Source organism: Bombina bombina, chromosome 1, assembly GCF_027579735.1.
Source record: "Bombina bombina isolate aBomBom1 chromosome 1, aBomBom1.pri, whole genome shotgun sequence".
Lineage (NCBI taxonomy): Eukaryota > Metazoa > Chordata > Amphibia > Anura > Bombinatoridae > Bombina > Bombina bombina.
The window spans coordinates 974,094,915-974,116,654 of record NC_069499.1 but is presented as its reverse complement, the minus strand read 5'-3'; positions in this window follow the sequence as shown (position 1 = coordinate 974,116,654).

The following is a 21,740-nucleotide window of genomic DNA, read 5'->3' as shown; positions in this document are numbered from 1 at the left end:
ATGCATGTGTATTTATGTTTATATGTGTATATATACATAAATATATATATTTATATATATATACACATATAAAAACATACTGTATATACACATGTATACACATATATACATATGTATATATACTTTGGATCCCTTCCACTAAGATACATTAACACTGAAAAAATAATCATTTCAGCGTTAAAACAGCACCGCTGCCATTACAAGTTTTTTTGGTATAGCTGTACCGCAAGCCTTTTAGCCTGTAACTCAACGTCAGTCCCACACTCGTAAAAATTACATTTTTTCATGGGATTCCCATAGCGCAGCCATTACAAGTTTTGCGTTCTGGCTAAAAAGCTTGCGTTACACCCTATACCAACAAGATCTGTACTGCCATCTGAGAGCAGTAGTTATGAGTTTTACGCAACAAAACTGTTACATAAAACTCATAACTAAAGTGTCACAAAGTACACTAAACACCCATAAACTACCTATTAACCCCTAAACCGAGGCCCTCCCGCATTGCAAACACTATATTAAAATTATTTACCCCTAATCTGCCGCTCCTGACAACGCCGCCACTAATAAAATGTATTAACCCCTATTCCGCCGCTCCCCGACATCATCGCCACTATACTAAAGTTTTTAACCCCTAAACCGCCTCCCTCCCACATCGCAAACACTATTTAAATATAATTAACCCCTAATCTGCCGTCCGCCCACATAGCCCCCACTATACTTAAGTTATTAAGCCCTACACTGCCGCTACTATAATAAACCTATTAACCCCTAAACAGCAAGCCCCCACAACAAAATATATTAAATAAAACTATTAACCCCTAAACTGAAAAGCCCCCCATATCGCAATAAACTAATTTAAACTAGTAACCCCTAAACCTAAAGCCCCCTAACTTTATATTAAAATTACAATTTCCCTATCTTAAATTAAATTCAAACTTATCTGTCAAATTAAAAAAACTAAGTTTAAACTAACAATTAAACTAATATAATTATTAAACTAAAATTAAACTAACTACCAATTAAATAAACTATATAAACACATTAAAAAAATCCTATCACTACTATAAAAATTACAAACTATCTAATTACAAAAAATAAAAAATACTGAATTGCAAAAAATAACAAACACTAAATTATGAAAAATAACAAACAAAATTATCCAAAATAAATAAGAATTACACCTAATCTAATAGCCCTATGAAAATAAAAAAGCCCACCCAAAATAAAAAAAATCCACTAGCCTACAATAAAATACCAATAGCCCTTAAATGGGCCTTTTGTATGGCATCACCCTAAATTAAACAGCTCTTTAACCTGTAAAAAAATACAAAGACCCTCCAACAGTAAAATCCACCACCCAACCAACCCCCCAAAATAAAAAAAACCTAACTCTAACAAAAACCTAAGCTACCCATTGCCCTGAAAAGGGCATATGTATGGGCATTGCCCTTAAAAGGGCATTTAGCTCTTTTACATTGCCCTGAAAAGGGCATTTTGCTCTTTTACGAAAAGCCCAATCCCTAAACTAAAAAAAAAAAACACCCAAAAAAGTTGAAAAAATCCTAACACTAACCCCCGAAGATCCACTTACAGTTGCTGAAGTCCCGCTTGAAGGATCTTCATCCCGGCAGCTCCATCTTCATCCAGGTGGCAGGCAGCTCCATCTTCATCCAGGCGGCTCCATCTTCATCCAGGCGGCAGGCAGCTCCACCTTCATCCAGGCGGCATCTTCTATCTTCATCCCGGCGGCGTCTTCTATCTTCATCCCGGCGGCACGAAGCGGGTCCATCCTGAAGACATCCGGCGTGGAGCATCCTCTTCATACGGTCGCCACTGTATACTGAATCTTCAATGCAAGGTACGCGATTCAAAATGGCGTCCCTTGCATTCCTATTGGCTGATTTGATTTTGGAAATTTGAATCAGCCAATCAGCCTCATCCTGAGAGCTACTGAAATTCTATTTGCTGATTTGAATAGCCAATAGAATTTCAGTAGCTCTCATCCTATTGGCTGATTTGAACAGCCAATAGGATTTCAGTAGCTCTCATCCTATTGGCTGATTTAAATTTCCAAAATCAAATCAGCCAATAGGAATGCAAGGGATGCCATTTTGAATCGCGTGCCTTGCATTGAAAATTCAGTATACGGCGGCAACCGTATGAAGAGGATGCTCCACGCCGGATGTCTTCAGGATGGACCCGCTTCGTGCCGCCGGGATGAAGATAGAAGACGCCGCCGGGATGAAGATAGAAGATGCCGCCTGGATGAAGGTGGAGCTGCCTGCCGCCTGGATGAAGATGGAGCCGCCTGGATGAAGATGGAGCTGCCTGCCACCTGGATGAAGATGGAGCCGCCGGGATGAAGATCCTTCAAGCGGGACTTCAGCAACTGTAAGTGGATCTTCGGGGGTTAGTGTTAGGATTTTTTCAACTTTTTTGGGTGTTTTTTTTTAGTTTAGGGTTTGGGCTTTTCGTAAAAGAGCTAAATGCCCTTTTCAGGGCAATGCAAAAGAGCTAAATGCCCTTTTAAGGGCAATGCCCATACAAATGCCCTTTTCAGGGCAATGGGTAGATTTGGTTTTTTTAGACAGTTTTTTTTATTTTGTGGGTTTGGCATGGGTGGGGGTTTGTAATGTTAGCGGGTCTTTTTAAAAAAAATTCAGGTGCCCTACAAAAGGCCCTTTTATTATGGCTTAGTTTTTTTTATTTTAGGGTGTTTTTTTTTTTTTAAAGGGTATTAGAATAGGAATCATTTTTATTGTTTTGGATAATTTCGTTTGTTATTTTTTTGTAATGGTATTGTATTTTTTGTAATGGTAGGTTTTTTTATTTTTTGTAATGGTAGTTTTTTATTTTTGTAGGTTTTAGTGTAAGGCAGCTTAGGTTTTATTTCACAGGTAAGTTTGTATTTATTTTAACTAGGTAGTTAGTAAATAGTTAAAGGGACAGTCTACACCAGAATTGTTATTTTTTAAAAAGATAGATAATCCCTTTATTACCCATTTCCTAATTTTGCACGATCAACACAGTTATATAAATACACTTTTTACCTCTGTGATTACCTTGTATCTAAGCCTCTGCAAACTGCCCTCTTATTTCAGTTCTTTTGACAGACATCCAATTTAGCCAATCAGAGCTGGCTCACCTGAATTCCACATGCGTGAGCACAGTGTTATCTATATGACACACATGAACTAACACCCTCTAGTGGTGAAAAACTGTCAAAATGCCCTGAGAGAAAAGGCGGCCTTCAAGGGCTTCGAAATTAGCATATGAACCTCCTAGGTTTAGCCTTCAACTAAGAATACCAAGAGAACAAAGCAAAATTGGTGATAAAAGTAAATTGGAAATTTGTTTAAAATTACATTCTCTATCTGAACCATGAAAGTTTATTTTGGACTAGACTGTCCCTTTAATAACTATTTACTAACTAATCTACCTAGTTAAAATAAATACAAACTTACCTGTGAAATAAAAATAAAACCTAAGCTAGCTACAATATATTACTATTAGTTATATTGTAGCTAGCTTAGGTTTTATTTCACAGGTAAGTATGTATTCAGTTTTAAAAATATATTATTTAGTTAATAATTGTAACTTTAATTTAGCTCTATTTTAAATATGTTAAAGTTGGGGGGTGTTAGGGTTAGAGTTAGGGTTACGTTAGTGTTAGTGTTACATTAGGTTTAGGTTTAGGGTTTAATATAGTTTAATTTAGGTTGTTGCAATGTGGGGGGCTGGCGGTTTAGGAGTTAATAGATTTATTTAATGGTTGTGATGTGGGAGGCCAGAGGTTTAGGGGTTAATAACGTTATTTAGTGGCGGCAATGTCGAGGAGCGGCGGAATAGGGGTTAATAGATTTATTTAGGTGACAGCAAAATCAGGAGCGGCAGATTAGGGGTTAATAACATTATGTAGGTGGCGGCGATGTTGGGGGAGGCAGATTAGAGGTGTTTAGACGTAAGGGTTTATGTTAGGGTGTTAGGTTTAAGCGTTACTTTTTTTTCCCCCATAGACATCAATGGGGCTGCGTTACGGAGCTTTTCCGTCTGTGATCGCAGGTGTTAGTTTTTTTTCTGACACCTTCTCCCCATTGATGTCTATGGGTAAAGCGTGCACGAGCACGTCAAAACAGCACTTGAATTGTGTGCGGTATGGAGCTCAATGCAACCATATGGCACGCACAAGCCGGCTGTTTCAAAACTTGAACTTGAAATAGCTGTGCTTTAGGGGGTGAAATAATGTAACTTTTGTTGCATTCATTAAATTCCATATAGCGCACATAACTTGTAATCTACCTGTATGTGTTTTACTGTGTATTTACTGTAAATATTTTACATTCCAATGTTCTTTACAAAGGGGGAAATGTTATATGTATTTTTAAATATATATTCCTATATATATATATATATATATATATATATTAGTATATACCTATACCTAGATATATTCAAATAGATATATAGGTATAGATATATATAGATATATATATATTAAAAAAATACATCAGATATATATAGAAATAGATATTTAAAAAGAAATAGAGCATTTTATTCCATGTGAAGAACATTGGAATGTAAAATATTCATAACCACATTTGGGTTAGCGCAGTTGGTCTAACTTGGTCTTGGGATATCGATCGAACGATAAGTGTATCTCAAGTCCTCAAGTTAGCACACGACGACTATCGCTGCCTTGCACACAAACATTTTACTTTCAACTTGTGATACACGCACTAACCTGCACACATTAAACTATACTTCTGGCGGTGTTTGTGCACAAGCAAAAGCACTAAATAGCACGCCACTTGTAATCTGGCTCATAATGTCCATGGTTAGCATTCTCTACTCTAGTAACAAGTCCAGACTGGCTCTTCCAAGGCAAGTGGTTGGTGGATGTTGGCTATATTTAATACTATTACAGCAAAAAAAAAGATTTTAATGCATTCCAAACATTATCAATCTCACCCAATGGGCTCCATTTATCAAGTTGAATGAGTGAGCATGCAAACGATAGTTAAAGGGACATGAAACCCAATATTTTTCTTTCATTATTTAGGTAGAACATACAATTTTAAACAACTTTCCTATTTACTTCTATTATTTAATTTGCTATCTTCTCTTGTTATCTTTTGCTGAAAGGTTTATCTAGGAAAACTCAGGAGCAGCAAAGAACCTAGGTTCTAGCTGCTGATTGGTGACTGCATATATATATATATATATATATATATATATATATACACCGATTGTCATTGGCTCACCATGTGTTCAGTTAGAAACAAGTAGTGCTTTGCTGCTCCTTCAACACAGCATATCAATAGAATGAAGCAAATTTGATAATATAAGTAAACTGGAAAGTTGTTTAAAATAGTATGTTCCTAAATCATGAAAAAAAATGGCTTTCATGTCCCTTTAAGTAGACTGCTGTTTCTTAACCACAAGAGTGATTGACAGACTCTGCTCTTGCTTGATCAGTTACTTGAGAACAGGGTTTTGTCTGTCCTATTTTGTCTGGTAAATTTTACAAAATGCACAGTAATCTAGCCCTTATACTTTAATATATACTTTTTTTTTCCTTTCTAAAGGGCATTCCCATTCATATCAGTGCTATTGCTTTTTGTCTTGCTCCATGTTATTCAAAAACTATGACTATGGAATGTCTTGAGTTTTGTTATTTGTTTCCACGCTTTGTATTTTCCAAATCCCTGTAGTTTTTTCTTAGCGATACCTGCATTATTATGTTACATTTTTACAACACCCTTGTTATGAAAATTACAGCATCTTTTCAAATGAATATTTCCTTTGCAGTTTTTCCAATAGAGTAGAGAATGGGTCATAGAAATCTTTATTAGACCTAAGGTTTCTAATAAGAATATTATGTGTAGATATTTTGTTTTTGATTGTTTTCATCTGGGTTTTTTTTATATCTCGTTCCTCTCAAATATTTCCAATTTCTTTAGATCACAAGAAGGCCTTTTCCCCATTTTACTTTACAAATAGTTATCCGCAATATCTTTGGTTCACAGCAGGGACTCAACATTGGCAGTTGCTGGCTTCCATTTCAGTTTTCTACAGACGTAAGTGATATTTTATTTTGATTGAAATGTAAGTAATGAAAGCAGTCTGTTCCACGTCTTCATAGAATTCTATTTTATAACTAACTTGAACACAAAAGTAAAAATCTGGTCTAAATTTCTACATAGAAACGCTATTTAAGTGCAGAAGATGACCTTCTCACAGATGGTGAAGTTTTCGTTATAATATTGTTTTAACTTCGATTATTATCATACATTTTGAAAGCAAATGAAGTTGTTAAGTGGACAAAGTATTGAAAACCACTTTAATAACATTTAAACACTACTAGAACATGAAATGTGATATTCTTTCCTTCTATTGTCTTACAGAATTTTGATTGATGGATTAGAATCACCATCTCTGTTAGGTACCTCGTTTTATAGACCCTTTTGGTCTGTGAAGACAAATTTTACCCGATTCAGCCAAGAGGTATCTTTTCAAGCCAATAGATGTAAAGAAAACAGAATATAAAGTCAACATTTTCTTCAAAAAGTTACCTACAACTAGAAACATGAATAAACTCCTGGCCTTGCAAATTTTACCAGAGGATACTGAAAGAAGTTCAAAGTGAAACAAAGCAATGCCCATGATGAAGACAGTGAAACCACCAAAGGAACGCAAGATGATTCACAAATGTAAGGATTTTTAAGTGATATTCAAAGATGTTTGACCTCAAGTTACAGTCGTAAAGTTATTTAAAGGGACACTGAAGTCAAAATTACACTTTCAGTTGGAACACACAATTAAAAAAAAAAAAAAATTCCAATTCATTTCCATGATCTAAATATGCACAATATTTTTATTTGCACACCTGATCCTACTGAGCATATGCACGAATATGATTGGCATGATACAGCAAGAGGGAAAATAGAACTCATTGTAAAATTTGTCAGAAAGAAATCTACTACTCATTTGAATTTCAAATTGCTTTTGCATTGTCTTTTTAGTATGAATTCACTGATTATGATATTCAACTGTGTTGAGAGGTCCTTTATGTTATTCTCTGTAATGTGTGTTCTGTAGACTTCTAGACACTCCAACTTTACAATACCAGTAACATTAAAATACATTTCAATTTTTGTTAGTTAAAGTCTCTTATCTTTATTATTATTTTCCATTTTTGCCTTATCTTCCATAGAAAATGTTTATTTACCTGCTAATGATAAAGATGTACAGTATACATAAGCAATATACACTTCAGAACATAATTACAGACTAAATAATAAATGAGAAAAAGCCTTCCATTTTTACAACTTTCTATAATAACTTAGGCCTAGATTTGGAGTTTGGCGGTAAAAGGGCTGTTAACGCTCCGCGGGCTTTTTTCTGGCCGCACCATAAATTTAACTCTGGTATCGAGAGTTCAAACAAATGCTGCGTTAGGCTCCAAAAAAGGAGCGTAGAGCATTTTTACCGCAAATGCAACTCTCGATACCAGAGTTGCTTACGGACGCGGCCAGCCTCAAAAACGTGCTCGTGCACGATTCTCCCATAGGAAACAATGGGACTGTTTGAGCTGAAAAAAAACCTAACACCTGCAAAAAAGCAGCGTTCAGCTCCTAACGCAGCCCCATTGTTTCCTATGGGGAAACACTTCCTACGTCTGCACCTAACACTCTAACATGTACCCCGAGTCTAAACACCCCTAACCTTACACTTATTAACCCCTAATCTGCCGCCCCCGCTATCGCTGACCCCTGCATATTTTTTTAACCCCTAATCTGCCGCTCCGTAAACCGCCGCAACCTACGTTATCCCTATGTACCCCTAATCTGCTGCCCTAACATCGCCGACCCCTATATTATATTTATTAACCCCTAATCTGCCCCCCTCAACGTCGCCGACACCTGCCTACACTTATTAACCCCTAATCTGCCGAGCGGACCTGAGCGCTACTATAATAAAGTTATTAACCCCTAATCCGCCTCACTAACCCTATCATAAATAGTATTAACCCCTAATCTGCCCTCCCTAACATCGCAGACACCTAACTTCAATTATTAACCCCTAATCTGCCGAGCGGAGCTCACCGCTATTCTAATAAATGTATTAACCCCTAAAGCTAAGTCTAACCCTAACACTAACACCCCCCTAACTTAAATATAATTTACATCTAACGAAATAAATTAACTCTTATTAAATAAATGATTCCTATTTAAAGCTAAATACTTACCTGTAAAATAAATCCTAATATAGCTACAATATAAATTATAATTATATTATAGCTATTTTAGGATTAATATTTATTTTACAGGCAACTTTGTAATTATTTTAACCAGGTACAATAGCTATTAAATAGTTAAGAACTATTTAATAGTTACCTAGTTAAAATAATAACAAATTTACCTGTAAAATAAATCCTAACCTAAGATATAATTAAACCTAACACTACCCTATCAATAAAATAATTAAATAAACTACCTACAATTACCTACAATTAACCTAACACTACACTATCAATAAATTAATTAAACACAATTCCTACAAATAAATACAATTAAATAAACTAGCTAAAGTACAAAAAATAAAAAAGAACTAAGTTACAGAAAATAAAAAAATATTTACAAACATAAGAAAAATATTACAACAATTTTAAACTAATTACACCTACTCTAAGCCCCCTAATAAAATAACAAAGCCCCCCAAAATAAAAAATTCCCTACCCTATTCTAAATTAAAAAAGTTACAAGCTCTTTTACCTTACCAGCCCTGAACAGGGCCCTTTGCGGGGCATGCCCCAAGAATTTCAGCTCTTTTGCCTGTAAAAGAATAAATACAATACCCCCCCCCAACATTACAACCCACCACCCACATACCCCTAATCTAACCCAAACCCCCCTTAAATAAACCTAACACTAAGCCCCTGAAGATCTTCCTACCTTGTCTTCACCATCCAGGTATCACCGATCCGTCCTGGCTCCAACATCTTCATCCAACCCAAGCGGGGGTTGGCGATCCATCATCCGGTGCTGAAGAGGTCCAGAAGAGGCTCCAAAGTCTTCCTCCTATCCGGCAAGAAGAGGACATCCGGACCGGCAAACATCTTCTCCAAGCGGCATGTTCGATCTTCTTCCATCCGGTGCGGAGCGGGTCCATCTTGAAGCAGGCGACGCGGATCCATCCTCTTCTTCCGTTGTCTCCCGACTAATGACGGTTCCTTTAAGGGACGTCATCCAAGATGGCGTCCCTCGAATTCCGATTGGCTGATAGGATTCTATCAGCCAATCGGAATTAAGGTAGGAATTTTCTGAATTGAATCAAGTTCAATCCGATTGGCTGATCCAATCAGCCAATCAGATTGAGCTCGCATTCTATTGGCTGTTCCGATCAGCCAATAGAATGCGAGCTCAATCTGATTGGCTGATTGGATCAGCCAATCGGATTGAACTTGATTCTGATTGGCTGATTCCATCAGCCAATCAGAAAATTCCTACCTTAATTCCGATTGGCTGATAGAATCCTATCAGCCAATCGGAATTCGAGGGACGCCATCTTGGATGACGTCCCTTAAAGGAACCGTCATTAGTTGGGAGACAACGGAAGAAGAGGATGGATCCGCGTCGCCTGCTTCAAGATGGACCCGCTCCGCACCGGATGGAAGAAGATCGAAGATGCCGCTTGGAGAAGATGCTTGCCGGTCCGGATGTCCTCTTCTTGCCGGATAGGAGGAAGACTTTGGAGCCTCTTCTGGACCTCTTCAGCACCGGATGATGGATCGCCAACCCCCGCTTGGGTTGGATGAAGACGTTGGAGCCAGGACGGATCGGTGATACCTGGATGGTGAAGACAAGGTAGGAAGATCTTCAGGGGCTTAGTGTTAGGTTTATTTAAGGGGGGTTTGGGTTAGATTAGGGGTATGTGGGTGGTGGGTTGTAATGTTGGGGGGGGGGTATTGTATTTATTCTTTTACAGGCAAAAGAGCTGAAATTCTTGGGGCATGCCCCGCAAAGGGCCCTGTTCAGGGCTGGTAAGGTAAAAGAGCTTGTAACTTTTTTAATTTAGAATAGGGTAGGGAATTTTTTATTTTGGGGGGCTTTGTTATTTTATTAGGGGGCTTAGAGTAGGTGTAATTAGTTTAAAATTGTTGTAATATTTTTCTTATGTTTGTAAATATTTTTTTATTTTTGTAACTTAGTTCTTTTTTATTTTTTGTACTTTAGCTAGTTTATTTAATTGTATTTATTTGTAGGAATTGTGTTTAATTAATTTATTGATAGTGTAGTGTTAGGTTAATTGTAGGTAATTGTAGGTAGTTTATTTAATTATTTTATTGATAGGGTAGTGTTAGGTTTAATTATATCTTAGGTTAGGATTTATTTTACAGGTAAATTTGTTATTATTTTAACTAGGTAACTATTTTTTTATTTTTTGTACTTTAGCTAATTTATTTAATTGTATTTATTTGTAGGTATTGTATTTAATTAATGTATTGATAGTGTAGTGTTAGGTTTAATTGTAGGTAATTGGAGGTATTTTATTTAATTTATTTATTGATAGTGTAGTGTTAGGTTTAATTGTAACTTAGGTTAGGATTTATTTTACAGGTAATTTTGTAATTATTTAACTAGGTAGCTATTAAATAGTTCTTAACTATTTAATAGCTATTGTACCTGGTTAAAATAATTACAAAGTTGCCTGTAAAATAAATATTAATCCTAAAATAGCTATAATATAATTATAATTTATATTGTAGCTATATTAGGATTTATTTTACAGGTAAGTATTTAGCTTTAAATAGGAATCATTTATTTAATAAGAGTTAATTTATTTCGTTAGATGTAAATTATATTTAAGTTAGGGGGGTGTTAGTGTTAGGGTTAGACTTAGCTTTAGGGGTAAATACATTTATTAGAATAGCGGTGAGCTCTGCTCGGCAGATTAGGGGTTAATAATTGAAGGTAGGTGTCGGCGATGTTAGGGAGGGCAGATTAGGGGGTTAATACTATTTATTATAGGGTTAGTGAGGCGGGTTAGGGGTTAATAACTTTATTATAGTAGCGCTCAGGTCCGATCGGCAGATTAGGGGTTAATAAGTGTAGGCAGGTGTCGGCGACGTTGAGGGGGGCAGATTAGGGGTTAATAAATATAATATAGGGGTCGGCGGTGTTAGGGGTAGCAGATTAGGGGTACATAGGGATAACGTAGGTGGCGGCGCTTTGCGGTCGAAAGATTAGGGGTTAATTATTTTAAGTAGCTGGCGGCGACGTTGTGGGGGGCAGGTTAGGGGTTAATAAATGTAATACAGGGGTCGGCGGGGTTAGGGGCAGCAGATTAGGGGTACATAAGTATAACGTAGGTGGCGGTCGGCAGATTAGGGGTTAAAAATTTTAATCGAGTGGCGGCGATGTGGGGGGAGCTCGGTTTAGGGGTACATAGGTAGTTTATGGGTGTTAGTGTACTTTAGGGTACAGTAGTTAAGAGCCTTATGAACCGGCGTTAGCCAGAAAGCTCTTAACTCCTGCTATTTTCAGGCGGCTGGAGTTTTGTCGTTAGGGCTCTAACGCTCACTTCAGAAACGACTCTAAATACCAGCGTTAGAAAGATCCCATTGAAAACATAGGATACGCAATTGGCGTAGGGGGATCTGCGGTATGGAAAAGTCGCGGCTGAAAAGTGAGCGTTAGACCCTTTAATCACTGACTCCAAATACCAGCGGGCGGCCAAAACCAGCGTTAGGAGCCTCTAACGCTGGTTTTGACGGCTACCGCCGAACTCCAAATCTAGGCCTTAATTTTCCAAGTGAAATAATAATTCTTATATAAAAACACACACAAAAAAATGATTATTATTTTTAGTTTCCATTTTTTCATATCTTCCAAAGAAAATGTTCATGTACCTGTTAATGATAACTATGAACAATATACATATGCAATATATACAGAGAGAAGCACACTCACATAAGCAATATACATCTCAGAACATAATTATAGGTGCCACTACAACTTCTATGAACAATCAAGTAATGAACAAGCAGAGTTTGCTAAAGTATCTTGACTTTCAGTAAATTACCGTAATTCTGTCACAATCGGCATAACCTATTATTTATTTAATTGTTTTTGTTGACATTGTCGCCTGGATGTTGACTAGATAAGATTGCTGCTGTGAGGTTGTCTACCTTAAACAGACATGAAGCCCAAAAATGTTATTAATGATTTAGATAGAACATATCTTTTTAAACAACATTCCAATTTACCTCTAATATCAACTTTGCTTTATTCTCTTAGTATCCTTTGATGAAGGAGCAGTTATGCACTACTGGGAGCTAACTGAGCACATTGGGTGAGCCAATGACAAAAGGTATATATGTGTAGCCACCAATCAGCAGCTAGCTCCCAGTAATGCATTGCTGCTCCTAAGCCTATTTAGGTACGATTTTCAACAAAGGACACCAAGTGAAAAAAGCAAGTTAGATAATAGAAGTGAATTAGACTATACTATGAAGCAGGAGCAAAATACATATATTTACAACAACGGAGTTTTTGATGCTCATAGACAGGGAAGGTTTTACCGTCATGGCAGGAAAGGTCTTTTATTGCAGCTATCACATCACAGTCAATCCTGCTCTCAGATACCCCAGGTATAATGAAAGAATTTGTTGACTTCTATAGATCGCTATATATATCGAACAGAAAATAGATGAGGGTTAAACACATTTTTTGTTTAACAGGGTGACAGTGCCAAAACTCGCAGCTAGCGTATCAACTGGAATTACTTAATACCCATATTACAGAACAAGAAGAAAGCTATTGAGGCTGCAAAATTAGGTAAAACCGCAGGACCTGACAAACTGCCCAATAAATGCTATAAGTTACTGAAGGAGAAACTGGTTCCATTATTGTCAGCTTTATTTAAAGGTTATGTTTAGGGTAGAGTAAAGCCAGATCCCCGGTCTACAGAGGCCCATATTTGTATTATACCTAAGCCTGACAGAAATCCGATTTCACTGTTGAACAGTGTTTATAAATTATTCACCAAAATCTGGGCGGAAAGACTAGCTGGTGTCCTGGGTTACTAAGTGCATCCTTTTTCTCCACTCCAATTTAACCTGGCGATAGAGCAACTTACAATTTATCTTAGTTATACTGAGAGTTTCAAATTGGAAAGTATAGCATGCATTTATCATTGTATGCAGATGACCTGCTACTATGTTTACCGCACCCCAAGGATACTATTTCTCAAGATCTTGGTATCTTTAAAACCTTTATGGGATATAAAATAAATATAGATAAAATGGAAGTCATCTGGCTTCATAATGCAGCTAATCTTACCTTAAAGGGACAGTATACACTCATTTTCATATAACTGCATGTAATAGACACTACTATACAGAATAAGATGCACAGATACTGATATAAAAATCCAGAATAAAACTGTTTAAAAACTTACTTAGAAGCTGTCAGTTTAGCTCTGTTGAAAAGGCAGTCGGAAAGCCCACTGCAAGTTGGAAATATCAGACACTCCCCCCCTCCCCCTTCTTTTGCATATGAAAAGACCCTTTACACAAACAGGAGCAAGCTGGAGTAGGTAGCTGACGGTATTCAAATAAAACTTTGGGGCTTGGTTAGGAGTCTGAAAATCAGAGCAATGTTATTTAAAAATAAGCAAAATTATACATTTTTTAAAAAAAACAAACTTTATGGGCTTTATAAATAGATCATCTACAAAACATTTATGCAAAGAAAAAACGAGTGTATAATGTCCCTTTAACTGATACTAAACTTAAGATAACATCAGGGACCTTTAAGTATTTAGGCATTGTGTCAGTCCTCCTTTACTGTATCAATTGAAAATTGATCCATCATTCAAAAAGAGAAAAATATCTTATTGGGGTGGACTAAGCTCCTTATGTCACTATATGGGAGATATAATCTTATAAAGATGATTATACTGCCTAAGATGTTGTATCCCCTTCAGATACTTCCTCTACTTCTTAGACAAAAAGATTTTGAGTTATTTAATAAATTGTTTATGGAATAAGTAGGACTAAACTACCACTTCCTCAAGAAGTAGGGGGACTAAAATTGCCAGATATTCAGTGATATAATTGTGATATAATGGTAGCGGAATTTGTTTATTATTATTTTTTCCCCTTTTTTTATCCTTTTTATTTTATTATTATTAAATAATAGATTAAACCGCAACAACAGGTTTATGCGGGACATCTATTAGAGTTGTATAACTATCCGGGGCTTGAAAAGGTCAATGCGGGACATTCATTAGAGGTGTATAATTACCTATACTTGTAATACTCAGTAAGGCTAGAGAAGGAGATCCCAGTAAAATATAGTAAGGCTATAGCAGGAGAGATACGCAATATATAGCTACGCTATAATAGGAGAGTTATGTAATACACAGTAAGGTTATAACAGGAGAGTTATGTAAGATATTTGTTTTGATGTTTTTGTTATAATAGATAAAATCGCAACAACAGGTTTGTGCAGGATATTAGCCATATGATGAATAATTAGCTGGGGTCTGATTACTGATTTGTAATGAATATATATGTTTTTATATATAAGAATGTATTTTCTTTTTTTGACTGAATACTACTATGGATCTATGTTTTGTCTTATCACGCAATAATGTATAAACATTCCTGCTGTTGATCAATAAAAATTATGGAAAAAATAAAAAAAGGGAAGATATTTATGATGATGATACAGATGATACTGTAGAGACCCTCTGGGTTGAAATCAAGGGTGGGGGAAAAAACCCTAAAAAAATATTACTAGGAACATGCTACAAGCCCCTCAACATTAGTGACATGGAGAGAAATTAACTACTAATGCAAATAGTAAAGGATGCTAATAATACCAATGCTGTAATTATGGGAGATTTTAACTACCTTGACTTAACTGGGCCAAGAAACAAGTAATACAGATAAGGGAGATAGATTTTTAAATGTTCTCAAGGATAACTTCATGTCACAATTAATAGAGGAGCCAGCTAGGAATAAAGCTATAATGGATTTAGTGCTATCTAACGATATACAGTAGATATAATATCAAACATAGAAGTCAAAGAACATTTGGGTAACAGTGATCATAACATGGTCACGTTTGAAATCTCTTTCCAAAATTGTTTGTGACAGGAGGTCACAAATTAAGGCTGGAGGAAAGAAGATTTAATCCAGCAATGTAAACGTTTTTTCACTGTAAGAACAATCAAATTGTGGAACTCATTACCTAAGGAGGTAGTAAATGCCAATACCTTGGATACATTTAAAATGGTTTAGATACATTTCTAGCTAGAAACAGAATTCAGGCATATGATTGCTTATGTTAAACGGGTAACCTTTGTTAATGAGATACATTTTTTGGTGAATAGTGTGTTCTACAAAGTCTCCTTTACTTTTTCCCCGTTTATGAACCCAGTCCACTCTATGCTATACGTATCTGTTTTTTACATTTATGTTTTTGTTGTACTCAGCAGATGATATATAGCTATAGTCAAACTAACAGTTCTGGTATGCCTTGTTATATAAGCATATAATGCCTCTAATTATAGTGTATTATAGTATACTGTTACCCATAGAGCAAAATGAGGACCGCTCAGATAAAGAGAATATGTCATTCCCAGGTATTGTATATGAGAGAATATCTTCTATAACTAACCCAGATATTGTATATGGTATATAATTATAGTTGCTGCAGCAATTGCCATGGCCATATAGGAAACCATCAGACACCATAAATTACTTATACTTTTTAAATCCCAGCCTTCCTCTCTAGGCTCTCCCAACTGGTCTCTTTCTCACTTCAAAAGCTGTTATAATCCCCCATGCTTATATTGTTCTCAGCCCCTATAACTACTTATCACCCAACTAGGTGCTACATGGGGTCCCCCCCTCTTAATTTTATTTATGCTTGGTACGCCTCATAGCAAACAAGCTTCATTACGATTATTGCCCTCATAGACCCATAAGTTTACCTTGAGAAATCAAAACAAAAAAGAGGTTCATCATCAAGGACCCAAGAGAGGTCCTCTTAAGTTATATTTGCCTACTATAACCTTCATCACTCTCAAATCTAGGGAGTCCAAAAGTGGCCCCATATGGCATTCTGTAGGTATATAATTTGTTCAGCACACCTTGTTAGTGAAGATGCATTAGCTTTTCTTGTATTGACTGTATTTTGGGAAACCATTGTCTCTTTTTATTGTGCATTAGCTGTTGCTGCATGTTTACCTACATTGAACCTCAATAAAAACTTTATATAAAAAAAATAAAAAAACTGAAACCTGGTGGGATGATTCACATGGCTGGGTAGTTAATTTAGAGGTTTATACTTTATTTAGGAGGGACAGGAGTAATACAAGGGGTACAGGAAATTGCATGTATATTAAACCTGAACTTAAACCTAAATAAAGGGTATGGGACAAAATCCTAAAAAAATATTACTAGGAACATACTGCAAGCCCCTCAACATTAGTGACATGGAGGAAAATAAACTACTAATGCAAATAGTAAAGGATGCTAATAATACCAATGCTGTAATTATATGAGATTTTAACTACCTTGACTTAACTGGGCCAATGAAACAAGTAATACAGCTAAGGGAGATTTTTAAATGTTCTCAAGGATAACTTCCTGTCACAATTAATAGAGGAGCCATAAAGCTATATTGGATTTAGTGCTATCAAACGATACAGATATAATATCAAACATAGAAGTCAAAGAACATTTGGGTAACAGTGATCATAACATGGTCACGTTTGAAATCACTTTCCAAAATTGTTTGTGACAGGAGGTCCCAAATTAAGGCTGGAGGAAAGAAGATTTAATCCAGCAATGTAAACATTTTTTCACTGTAAGAGCAATCAAAATGTGGAACTCATTAACTAAGGAGGTAGTAAATACCAATACCTTGGATACATTTAAAATGGTTTAGATACATTTCTAGCTAGAAACAGAATTCAGGGATATTATTGCTTATGTTAAATGGGTAACCTTTGTTAATGAGATTAATTTAAGCTCAACTGGAGCTTTTATTGTAAGTATATTAAGATTTATATTGGTTGAACTAGATGGACTTCTTTTTTCAACCTCATCTACTATGTTATTATGTTAAATATGATTTTACATGTTTTCTTCTTAACTGTTTCACTGCTGGGCCGCACACAAAACTGGCCTTACAGGGAGCACTGATGTATACATATTTTTTATGCATTTGTATGTATATATATGTCTGTAAATTCATAAATACACATATAAATACATATGTGCATATATATATATATATATATATATATATATATATATATATATATATATATATATATATATACTCCAAAGAAATAACTTGCACCGCTTTCTTCAATAAGGATGTTACTACTTTATTCACTTATTGTGGAACACTTCACATCCCATGTATACACAAAAGTACTCATTTTAAGTACCAATCAAAATCACAGTAGGGTAAATCATACTCCATAAAATACTGAGCACATTACTTACTAATTCTATCTCACACTTATTCTAACTGATTTGAGTAAGATGACCAAGAGATATGATCTAAGATAAAACTTAAGCACATAGTTAATGCAATCAAAGAAAACAAAAACAAACAGCAACTAAATTATCTTTTATCCAAAAAACATGAGAGCAAGACTTGCTTATTGAGACCCCAGGGTGCCATCGTTCATCATCTACTCGATCTCTCTTCTGAGTAGTAATTTATTCACATCCCCACCTCTGGGGGAGTCTGTTGATTTGATCTATAGGCATACAGCGAAGGTCCGCAACCGTATGTTTCTCTTGCAAAAAATGCAATGCCACTGGCTGGTCACTCTTTCCTTTCTTCAGGGCTTGTCTTTTGCTTGACTGGTGATTGGCCATTCTGTCCTTCAGGGGGCACTCAGTTTTGCCTACATAGGTAAGGCCACACGGGCATTTAATAATGTTAACCACCATCTGCGAAGATCAGGTTAATTTATGCTTTAAATAGATCATTTTGCTGTCTTAGGGTGACTGAACGAATTGCCCACAATAAGGCTGTTGCAGGTTATACATCCATCTGATCTATGGCAGCCTGAGGTAATGTCCCAACTCCTGATGTAATAACTTCAAATAGGGTTAGTTCGAACTAGAAGGTCCTTCAAACCTTTTCCTCTCCTATATCGAATCAGAGGGCGGGCTTTGAAAATACCCTTCAGAGAGTCATTTGTAGATAGAGTGTCCCAATACGTGTATATTGATTGTTTCATCTGCTGAGTGACTAAATTAAACCTAGGGGTAAAGACACATGAAGGTAGTTCAGAGCTTGCAGCTCTTTTGGTCTTCTTACTCCTTATTCTGGCTTGGTCATCTTACTCCTTATTCTTGCACTCTCAACACTTTTTACTGAAAAGCCTATATCAAGGAATTTGTTGGTCATTTCCTCCTCCCTAACCTTTATCTGTCCCTCTTCAGAGACAAATCTATTGATCCTTGAAAATTGGCTAATAGGTAAGCTATCCAATAGTGATTTGGGGTGAAAACTGGAAGCCAAAAGCAGTGAATTTCTATCTGTATCCTTCACATAAAGTTCACCCCTCCCTGCTTTACTACCATCACATCCAAATATGGAATATGAGTGTAGCTTGCATTCATAGTAAATCTGATTTTTGAGGGAATCCTATTCAATTTGTTAATAAACTCAGTCAGTTTGTCCCTGGTGTCAGTCCATGCAAAAAAGGTCATCTATATATCTACAATAACCTTTTATCTTGTCACCAAATTCAATATCTCCCAAGATGTGTCGCTGTTCATATTCAAACATAAACATGTTGGCCAGCGATGGGACCACATTCAAACCCATTGCTGTCCCAACCCTTTGTCTATAGTATGACTTCTCAAATTTAAAATAATAATTAGACAAAACAAAATCCAATAGTTGCAATAGAAAACCACTAGAAGGACCATTATACTGACCACTTTTTCTGATACCCCCCAGTACACTATCAATGCCATCCTGTATGTCTATGTTAGTATACAGACTAGAAACGTCTAAGGTTACTAAAATCATATCAGGCCTTATTTGACCAATATCTTTTAACCTTTGCAAAAAATGAGACGTGTCTTTTATCACAGTCACTAACTCCCATACATAGGTAAAAATCTATAAACTGTGCAATGGGCTGCATCACAGATCCCCTAGCTGACACAGTAGGGTGGCCAGGTGGTGCCAAAGGCTCCATATGGATTTTGAGTATGCAGTATAGTATAGGTCTAATGGGAAATTTCTAAATAAAAAATAAAACAGTTTCCTCATTAATGTACAAACTGAATGAGTTTATTAACAAGTTGAATATGATTCCCTTGAAACTCATATTCCATATTTGGTTGTGATGGTAGTGGTAGGGGTGCTACAGAATGACCTTTATGTGAAGGATAGAGATAGAAATTCACTGCTTTTGGCTTCCAGTGTTCACCCCAAATCACTATTGGATAGCTTACCTATTAGCTAATTTTCAAGGATCAATAGAGTTGTCTCTGATGAGGAACAGCTAAAGGTTAGGAAGGAGGAAATGACCAACACATTCCTTGATAGAGGCTTTTCAGTAAAAAGTGTTGAGAGTGCCAGAAAAAGGAGTAAGATGACCAAGAGAGCTGCAAGCTCTGAACCACCTTCATGTGTCTTTACCCCTAGGTTTAATTTAGTCACTTAGCAGATGAAACAATCAATATACACGTATTGGGACACTCTATCTACAGATGACTCTCTGAAGGGTGTTTTCAAAGCCCGCCCTCTGATTGGATATAGGAGAGGAAAAAGTTTAAAGGACCTTCTGGTTTGAACTGAACCTATACGAAGTTATGATGTCAGGAGTTGGGACATTAACCCAGGCTGCCATAGATCAGATGGCTGTATAACCTGCAACAGCCTTATTGTGGGCAATTCATTCAGTCACCCTAGGACGGCCAAAAGGATCTATTTGAAGAATAGATTAACCTGTGCTTCGCAGATGGTGGTTTACATTATTAAATGCCCATTTGACCTTACCTATGTAGGCAAAACTGAGTTCCCCCTGAAGGACAGAATGGCCAATCACCGGTCAAGCATAAGACAAGCCCTGAAGAAAGGAAAGAGTGACCAGCCGGTGGCATTACATTTTTTGCAAGAGAAACATACGATCGCAGACCTTCGCTATATGTCTATAGATCAAGTCAACAGATCCCCCAGAGGTGGGGATGTGAATAAATTACTACTTAGAAGAGAGATCGAGTGGATTTCTAAGTTGCAAACGATGGCACCCTGGGGTCTCAATAAGCAAGTCTTGCTCTCATGTTTTTTGGATGAAAGATAATTTAGTTGCTGTTTGTTTTTGTTTTCTTTGATTGCATTAACTATGTGCTTAAGTTTGATCTTAGATCATATCTCTTGGTCATCTTACTCAAATCAGTTAGAATAAGTGTGAGATAGAATTAGTAAGTAATGTGCTCAGTATTTTATGGAGTATGATTTACCCTACTGTGATTTTTATTGGCACTTAAAATAAGTACTTTTGTGTATATATGGGATGTGAAGTGTACCACAATATGTGAATAAAGTGGCAACATCCTTATTGAAGAAACCGGATGCAAGTTATTTCTTTGGAGTGTGTTTGGATACTCTGCACTGGCCATTATTACCTTACAGGGAGTGCTAAGTTTGTGTAATATATATATATATATATATATATATATATATATATATATACTGTATATATATATATATATATATATATATATACTGTATATATATATATATATATATATATATATATATGCTCAAAAAACAAAGTATTGCAGTATGCAATGATACCTTTTTTATTGGACTAACAATAAAAAAGGTATCATTCCTCAGGTCTGAAGCAATACTAATCATTCTGATATAGATACACATCACATACAACAAATGGAAGGGAGGGAGGGGGGTGAGAGGGGTGTCATAAAAGCAGAGAATGTGTCTGAAGGAGAAAATAGCTGAGAATAGCCAGAAAGAATAAACAGAGGAGAGTAAATAGGCCAGATGAGAGGAAAAACAAAAGGAAAAAGAAACCAATATAGGACAATAAGATGAGAGATTATAGAAAGTTATGGTAGTGTGTGAGAAAGCCAGAGTCTACATTAAGTCCTTCATTTCTGGTATTGAAATGTGTGATCATTTTCATCTCAAACGTCTTTCGTTCATGAACGTCTTTCAACCTGTAATGCACACGCTACTTCTGACAAGCACAAAGAGCCACGATAAACCTCTTTTCACTTGAGCACAACATTTTCGGTGCCGCTAGTATTCATTTAGCCCTATGTTTGTCAGAAGTTTTATTTCCAATGCATTTGAAGAAAGTTTATACTCCTTTATAAATAAGAACTTCTAGATGTACCTTTTTGAATTAGTACTGGTCCAAATTTACAATTGAATTTATTTTTTTCTGTGAAGGATTTTTTTTTTATGCTATGGGTATTTATTGCAGGAAGTCCATGTTAATTTTCTATTAGCATATAACAGTTCTTCTTACAGCTCCGGATTCTTCTAAATGTTTTCATTCTTCAAATGTTCGATTCTTTCATTTTTTGTAAACATTATTTCATAGTTTAAAGTTTGATTATGGAAGGAGAATTAAAAAAAAAAAATGAAAGTAAACATCATATATATCTTAGTTATCTCAGGTCAACTCTCATCTAGATTAATGGAAACAAAAAC